The 9,309-nt window shown below is 44.2% G+C and overlaps 1 pseudogene; it reads right to left on the bottom strand.

Annotated features, from left to right (window-relative positions):
- Positions 1–39: 39 nt before the first annotated feature.
- Positions 40–1,023, bottom strand: LOC126400664 (olfactory receptor 10A6-like; annotated as a pseudogene).
- Positions 1,024–9,309: the final 8,286 nt, after the last annotated feature.

Genomic DNA, 9,309 nt, shown 5'->3' on the forward strand with positions numbered 1-9,309 from the left:
CTTTATTTTTCATTTTATAATAAAATGAACGTGTACAACTTAACCTTGACGGAGAACATTTGCAATCAGATTTTTACATGTGACACGGATTTTGGACAGATTCAGGCCGTACATTAAAGGATTGAAGAGTGGAGGGCAAGTGAAAAAGTATAAGGATAAAAAGATGCGCAACACGTTGGGCACACCGCTCATATCAAACCTGTTCTGTAATATTTCAAAGCTCGCTCCAACAGAGAAGTTCAAGACGGAAGCAAGGTGAGGTGTGCAGGTACTGACAGCTTTCTGTCTGGTCTGTTTAGAACCCAAAAGACAAACTTTAAGGATCTTTATATACGTGTAACAGATTAAAATTAAAGCACCAAAGATTGTACCAAAAGTAGTTATGAGTCCATAAATATTAATGACATTGGTGTCAAAGCATGCCAGCTTCACAACAGAGTAGTTGAGACAGTAAACGTTGTTTATGATGTTCCCACACAGCTGTAAAGAGGAAGTCATAAATGTCATGCAAATGCACACTATCACAGCTGTAAAGAGGAAGTCATAAATGTCATGCAAATGCACACTATCAAAGGGTATAACCATGTTAACGCAATAAGCACGGCAATCTTATGATATGTCATTTGCATATTATATTGTAGAGGATAACAGATAGCAAGATATCTGTCATAAGACATGACGGCTAAGTTTAAATATTCTACACCTCCATAAGAGTACAAGCAAAATGTCTGTAGTAAACAGACTGCAGCAGAAACAGTGTGAATGTCAGAGAGGATCTGACCCAGCAGCAATGGAAACAACCCTGTACTACCATACAGTTCATTTACAAGCAGGCTGCACAGAAATAATGTACATAGGTTCATGTAAGCTTCTGTTCACACAGATAACCACAATCAGCAGGAGGTTGGAGCAAAGAATAACAATATAATGCGACATTACAATTATAAAATATAAGTATTTGAGCAGTCCGGTGTCAAAGTAGGCCTCAAGTATGAAAAACAAACCCTGTGTAGAGTTTATCATGATCCTCTCTTTGATCCTTAGGATCACTACATCTATTCTGTGAACATAGATCAAAAATTATTGCATTCTCTTAAAGATCTGTGAAAACTTCTTTAAACTTGCATTTTGGCACAATGTGCAGCTGAAATATCAAACACACAAAAACAGAGGTCTGCGTAGTTACACTGAACAGATTCATTATCATAGAGAAAACTGTAAAATACAACCNGTTAAAACATTATTTGATCTCATTCATAATTCCATCCGGTCCCTGTATGACCAAGGTGAGAGCTGTGTCCAAATACTCTCGGTGGATGTCGGCCTCCACCAGGGTTGTCCCTTGGCTCTGATCCTGTTCGTGATTTTCATGGACAGGATCTCGGGCACAGCTGGGGGGGAGGAAGGGGTCAAGTTTGGGCCCCTCTAAAGTTTATCTCTGCTTTTTGCAGATGATGTGTTTCTGTTGGCTTCATCACACCGTGACCTCCAGCATGACCTGGGGCGGTTTGAGTGTGAAGAGGTCAGGATGAGAGTCAGCACCTCCAAATCTAAGGTCATGGTTCTCTGCTGGAAACTGATGGAAATCTAAGGTCATGGTTCTCTGCTGGAAACTGATGGATTGCTTCCTTGTGATTGGGCGACAGTGCCTCAAGCAAGGGAGTTCAAGTATCTCTGGGTCTTGTTTAAGTGAGGGTAGAATGGAGCGTGAGATGGATCAGTGGTTTGGTGCGGCTTCTGCAATGATGCGGGCGCTGCGCCAGATTGGTGCGGCTTCTGCAATGATGCGGGCGCTGCGCCAGACCGTCATGGTGAAGAGGGAGCTGAGCTGGAATGTGAGGCTTTCGATTTCCTGGTCCATCTCCGTCCCAACCCTCACCTATGGTCATGAGCTCTGGGTAGTGACTGAAAGAATGAGGTCACAGATACAAGCAGTGGAAATGAGTTTCTTCTGTAGGAATGTCTGGGCTCAGCCTGAGAGATAGGGGGAGGAGTCAGACATCTGGAGGGAGCTCGGAGTAGAGCCGCTGCTCCTTCATGTCGAAAGGGGTCAGTTGAGGTGGTTCGGGCATCTGATAAGGATCCTCCTGGGTGCCTCCCGTTAGAGGTGTTTTGGGCACCTTCCACTTGTAGGAGACCCCGGGACAGACCCAGAACACGCTGAATGTAGTACTTATCTCATCTGGCATCAGAATGCCTTTGGGTCCTCCAGGAGGAGCGGGAAAGCGTTGCTGAGGAGAGGGATGTCTGGGGTGCTTTGCTAGGCCTGCTGCCCCCGAATAAGTGGATGGATGGACAATTCATAACTATTTTTAATAATAATTAATAATTTCTGATAGCCATTTAAATACTTTGAACCACAACTAACAGGTCTTATAAACTTAGACTATCCAGAAAGAGAATTGATATGTACCCAGCACAACAATTAGGTGTTGCCCAAGGTGGCTGTGGGACTGCAGAAAATGTAAAAGTTATACACATGATTTTCCTGATCAGTGACCCTTGCTTCTTCGGGTGTCCATCATCCTTTGGTCTAAGTGTTCAGAACAGGGAGCAAGTTGAGAAGGGCAGCAAGCACAAAAGGGTGACCTTGAACAATTCTAGTCTCTGGTTCTTGAAAGCCAGGAGTTGAGATGGCAATTCTGGAAATTTCCAGGTGGGCTACAGTGAATTTGCAGTGCAATCACTCCCACAAGCTTTAGAGGTTTGAAGGCTTTACCAGCAAGAAGTTAGTGGCTGACATCAGTAAACAGGCAAAGGCTGTGACTCTGTCTCAACAGAAGTGTGCACTGACAGAAACTACTTGGTGGAAGTAAGAGACTTATGGTGATGCAGCTGAGAGACTGAGGGCACAGTTCTAGGATGCTGGTTTTGTTATTGAGCCTGCTTAGGGTGTTGTGGGCAAACCACCAAAACAATAATGAAGGAGCATGAAAAATTAAAAAACATGTTTAGTCCAAATGTCTCAGCCACCAGGCTGCACTCTAAAGAAGGAAAATGCCAAGATGTGCCCCTCCACCCCCTGTAATCTCAATGCATGAAAAGAGATGGAGAGGTGACAAAGGTCAGAGGTAACGCTTGTGACAGAAGGGAACACCAGTTGTTATTTACTACACAGTGTAATTTAGGTGAAGTTGAGAATGAGGTTCATTTCTTGTTTTACTATCCTGTATATGAAGACATAAGGAATGTACACTATATGGACACAAGCAGAGCAGGAATTTCACGAGGGCCAACGAGAGTTGAAAAAAGCAGGATTGAATCATTTTATTGACATGTTGTTCAAGTTTCAATTTAGGGTCAAATGTAACGCCAAGATTCCTAGTGTTAGTTTTAACACAGGGGGCAAGTGGGCCAATATGCTTAAAGATGCCTTTAGCAGTATTTTTGAGCCAAAAATGAGAAGCTCAGTTTTGTCAGAATTTAGCTGAAGAAAGTTGACAGACATTCAGTCCTTTATTGCAGCTAAACAGTTGTAGAGAGTGTTTAGGTTGCTAAGATCATCTGGCTTTACTGAAAAAATATAGCTGAGTGTCATCCGCATAGCAATGACAGGATATACATCCAAAGCGACTAATTATCTGGCCAAAGGGAAGCATATACAATGAGAAAAGAATGGGACCAAGGATTGAGCCCTGGGGCACCCCATATAACAGCAGAGTTATAGTTATAGTTATACTATAGTTATAGTCTTCTCCCAGCAGACTCGCCCATCTGACTGCCAAACAGAGAACTGTGATTCGTCACTCCACAGAACACGTGTCCACTGCTCCACAGTCCAGTGTCGGTGTGCTTTACACCACTCCATCCAACACTTGGCATTGGACTTGGTGATGTGAGGCTTGCATGCAGCTGCTCGGCCATGGAGACCCATTCCGACTTTTGCTTTGTCTTCCAATTAAATGCACATGTCTAAATAAACATACTACAGGTCTGGTTACATTAATAAAGACACGCTGATCTATTAGACAACTTAATCTTAACGGGGAACATTTGCAATCAGATTTTTACATGTGACACAGATTTTGGACAGATTCAGGCCGTACATTAAAGGATTGAAGGGTGGCGGGCAAGTAAAAAAGTGTAAGAATGAAAAAATACGCAACATATTGGCCACATTATTCATATTAAACCTCCAATAACTCCAAGATATTATTCGTAAAGATATTTGGCTCTTTTGCAATTAAAAAAAACATTTTATTTGCGGTACACAATGCTGATGATAGGCTGTTACCCATGTATCCTTGTGTTATCATGTGAGCTATGTTACGTCCCCCGGCCGCCTGTGTATTTATTATGTGTATATGTGCATTATGATCTGTGTATTTATTATGTGTATGTGTATGTTATTATGTATATGCATTTGATCTGTATGTTTAGGGGAGAGTTAGACCTCTCTTTCTGTTCAGAGATCATGTGTTTTGTGTTCACAGGTGTGAAGGTGATTTGATAATGAGCGTGACGTCACCACTGCCGGATTGGCTGAGCAAGGGGCTTTGCCTTCATAACTCCCGGCCACACGGAAGCCGCGAGACGAGACTCATACATGGCAGCAGCGCATCGTCTCTCTGGTTTTGTGATTGATAAGAGATTTCTTGTGTGACTATCGTGCGTGTTCGTGTTTAGCTTGCTTTGGTAAATATCGTAGCTTTTGTTATGACCAGCACCTTAGGGCCAACTGAGTCGCTTGTATATTGGAAATAGTCACTGTCACTTATTATTGTTTGCACGAAGCGTACGGGTGAGCTGCTATTTCTGTTGTATCTGTTTTCTCCTGTTTTTCGTTAGCCTAAGGAGTTAGGTTAAGCACTGTATTTTTGTTTGTCTTGTTTTTCGTTAGGGATTAGTTATTTCGCCGGTCGGTAGACAGGTTGCCATTTGTTTGTTATTTTGGCCTGGGTTCACCCTGACATCATTGCTCCATTTGTGTACAATTACTGTACTGTATGTTTTTGAGTGAGTGTAGCAATACATTGCTCACCTGTACATTGATTCTCGCTCTCCTGTGTATCCTTATGTTACGCACCCACACCCCTAGACCGGCGCGTAACAGCTAGCAAACACTAAATCACCATGCGGCACCTGTCCATAACAGCGAGGTGAAGTGGTTAGCTAACAGTTACTTCCTATGGAAACATACTGGCCAATTAACTTTATCATTGTTTGAAGTGTATGTATTTTCATGTGAGCCACAATGGTTCATTTTGTCACTTGTCAAGTAAGAGACTTGCAGATCTAAACTGGTCATGGGAAGGCATCCCATCTAAGTACAGTGTCCTAAAATGGCTGCTGTTGCCTGTTCTTCAAAACAAAGGAAAAGCCATTTGAACTCCATCTCCCAGGATGCCTCACTTGTCACACCTCAATGCCATGTACATGATTGGACACCACTGTGACATGTGACCCTCTGGAAGATCACCAAGACAACTTAGGGAGAAGGGTCGGCTCTCCATCGAGCTCTTGCTCCTGAACCTCTGAAGGGGTAAGACGTCAGGCAGGAGGACCTACTATGCCCCCCCCCCCCCCTTTTCTCACCTCTGCATTTTCACAGCAGGAGCTGCGGCTGTGCTCTGAGTGTGGCCTGACAATGTCCCAACAGAAACAGAACCTGAAGACCTGAGAAGTTAACGCGCCGAACACACCAAGTCGACTGAGACCGAGTCTCCTCGGATCTGCACCTTCGGAACAAGGACACAGCAAGAACTGCATCTGGAACCGCAGTTCTTTCCAGCTGCATAACAGGCAAGGCAAAGTCTTCCCTCCATTCAAGGACTGGTAACGAAACAACTAGGCATAGCACTAGTACCACAACACAAGCTGAGCAGGACTGTAAACCTTTAGCAATTGTTGTGATCTTTTTTGTATTTAGTGGTTAGCTAACATCACCAAACCTAAGTTTATGCTGAATGCTTTACACAAACAGTGTCTTGCATGCAACTGAACATCCTCTGTACTAACCCAGACACTTTTGCAACACATATCACATACACATATACTCACACATAAATTGGCTTTCAATATGACTACTCTTTGTGAGGAAACTCAACGGTCCCACGTCAGTCAGTTAACTAAACTATAAGCATGTCTTTAGGACATAAAATCCTAGCTGAGCTGTATTTTCCTGATGTTAACCTCAGACACAACTCAGGTCCTCGTACTTGGCATCAAACACCTCCAAAACGAGAGGACATAGTTTCTCTAGATGGCATTGCTCTGGCCTCCAGCACCAACAAAAGGAATCACAAGTCATATATGATCAAGATTTGTCTTTTAACTCCCACATAAAGCAAACTTCACGGACTGCGTTCTTTCATCTGCTTAATATTGCAAAAATTATCCTGGCTCAAAATAGATGCAGAAAAACAAGTCTACACATTTGTTACTTCTAGACTGGATTACTACGATTCATTATTATCAGGTTGCCCTAACAAGTCTGATCCAGACTGCCGTGGCACATGTACTGATGGGGACTAAGAGCAGAGATCATATTTCTCCTGTTTTAGCATCTTGGCACTGGCTCCTCATAAAATCCTTCTCCTAACTTACACAGCTCTAAATGTTCAGGCTCCGTCATATCTTAGAGAGCTCATAGTGCCCTATTATCCCACCATAACACTGCGCTCTGAGAATGCAGGGTTACTCATGGTTCCTAAAGTCTCCAAAAGTAGAACAGGAGTGGGAGCCTTCAGCTATCAGGCTCATCTTCTGTGGAATCATCTTCCTATTTCAATTAGGAGTGGCCCATATAGTAAGGGCTAGCCCTTAAAGTTAGCACATATAGTTAGGGTTACCTCTCATAATTAGGGCTGATCCTTAAAGTTAGGACTGGCTCTTATAGTTTTGGCTGGCTCATATAGTAAGGACTAGCTCCTATAGTTAGAACTTGTTCATATAGTTAGGTCTGGCTCTTATAATTTGGGCTGACCCTTAAAGTTAAGACTGGCCATTACAGTTAGGGCTGATTCTTACAGTCAGGGCTGACTCATACAGTTAGGACTGTCTCTTATAGTTTTGGCTTGGCTGTTATAGTTAGGGCCAGCTCTTATAGTTAGGGCTGATTCTTACAGCCAGGGCTGACTCTTATAGTTAGGGCTGGCTCTTATAGTTTTGGGTTGGGTGTTATAGTTAGGGCTGGCTCTTATAGTTAGGGCTGATTGTTACAGTCAGGGCTGACTCATATAGTTAGGGCTGGCTCTTATAGTTTTGGCTTGGCTGTTATAGTTAGGGCCGGCTCTTATAGTTAGGGCTGATTGTTACAGTCAGGGCTGACTCATATAGTTAGGGCTGGCTCTTATAGTTTTGGCTTGGCTGTTATAGTTAGGGCCAGCTCTTATAGTTAGGGCTGATTCTTACAGCCAGGGCTGACTCTTATAGTTAGGGCTGGCTCTTATAGTTTTGGGTTGGGTGTTATAGTTAGGGCTGGCTCTTATAGTTAGGGCTGATTGTTACAGTCAGGGCTGACTCATATAGTTAGGACTGGCTCTTATAGTTTTGGCTTGGCTGTTATAGTTAGGGCCAGCTCTTATAGTTAGGGCTGATTCTTACAGCCAGGGCTGACTCTTATAGTTAGGGCTGGCTCTTATAGTTTTGGGTTGGGTGTTATAGTTAGGGCTGGCTCTTATAGTTAGGGCTGATTGTTACAGTCAGGGCTGACTCATATAGTTAGGGCTGGCTCTTATAGTAAGGGCTAGCTCAGGCTTATCTTGAACCAGGCCCTAGTTAGGCTGATATAGGCCTTGTCTGCTTGTCTGCTCCTTTCTCCTCCTCTCTGTCAACATTCACATCCTATTACTGCATGTCACTAACTCGGCTCTACTGCATGTCACTACCTCAGCTTCTTCTGCGGAGCCTTTGTGCTCCACTGTCTCGCAGGTTCCCTTGTATCACAGCTACACCTGAATCGTTGGTCATGGTTGTGCTGCTGCCTTGGTCCTGCCTGATGCCACCTACTGCTGCTGTTATCATTAGTCATACTTCTACTGTCATTATACACATATGATTATTATTGTCACATATATACACTGCTCAAAAAAACAAAGGGAACACATAATCATCACAGTGTAACTCAAAGTCAATCAAACTCCCGGGATATCAACCTGTCCAGTTAGGAAGCAATACTGATTGTGAATCAATTTCACCTGCTGTTGTGCTAATTGGACAGACAACAGGTGGAAAGGAGAGGCAATTACCAAGACAACCTCTATTTAGGAATGGTTTTGCTGGTGGTGGCCACAGACCATTTCCCTCTCTGCACCTTTTCTGGTTGATCTTTGGCTAGTTTTGCATTTTTCCAGTGCCCTCACCACTAGTGGTATCATGAGGCAGTATCTGCAGTCCACAGAAGTGGCTCAGGTAGTGCAGCTACTCCAGGATAGCACATCCATACGCACAGTGGCCAGAAGGTTTGCTGTGTCTCCCAGCAGTGTCAAGAGCATGGAGGAGATACCAGGAGACAGGCCAGTACACCAGGAGAGGTGTAGGGGGCCATAGGAGGGCAAGAACCCAGCAGCAGGACCGCTATCTGCTTCTTTGTGCAAGGAGGAATATGAGGAGCACTGCCAGAGCCCTACAACATGACCTCCAACGGGCCACTTATGTGCATGTTTCTGCCCAAACTGTCAGAAACAGACTCCATGAGGGTGGCATGAGGGCCCGATGTCCACAAGTGGGGCCTGTGCTCACACCCCGGCACCGTGCACCCCGACTGACATTTGCAAGAGAACACCAAAATTGGCAGATTGGCCACTGGCGCCCTGTTCTCTTCACAGATGAGAGCAGGTTCACACTGAGTACATGTGACAGATGTGACAGAGTCTAGAGACGCCATGGAGAACGTTGCTGCTGCCTGCAACATCCTCCAGCATGACCAGTTTGGTGGTTGGTCATTGATGGTCTGGGGAGGTATATCCTTGGAGGGTCACACAGACCTCCACGTGCTAGCCAGAGGTACCCTGACTCAATGGTGTTCATTATGTCTTCAGTTTCTGATAATGACTTTAGTTGTTCTTTTATCTCAGACATGTATTAGGATGTTACATACCTTGACATGTTTCGGCGTAAACTTCCGCCTTCCTCAGAACTGTCACTTGGTGGTGGTTGTGACCAAGCCCCAACCTCCGGGGGAGACGAGTGAGGCCAATGAGGAAGTGCTAAAAACTGCAGTTCACTGACTGTCCACTTGAGGCTGGCTCCGGAAGTGAGTCAATCCCCATAGACCCCCATGTTAAAATGCCCAACTTTAGAGCAGAAATAAACATGTTTACAACCTGGTACAAAAAATGGTTTTGGTCTCTATAGTTAATTTCCCCT

This window comes from Epinephelus moara, chromosome 2 (genome assembly GCF_006386435.1).
Source record: "Epinephelus moara isolate mb chromosome 2, YSFRI_EMoa_1.0, whole genome shotgun sequence".
NCBI classification, from domain to species: Eukaryota; Metazoa; Chordata; class Actinopteri; order Perciformes; family Serranidae; genus Epinephelus; species Epinephelus moara.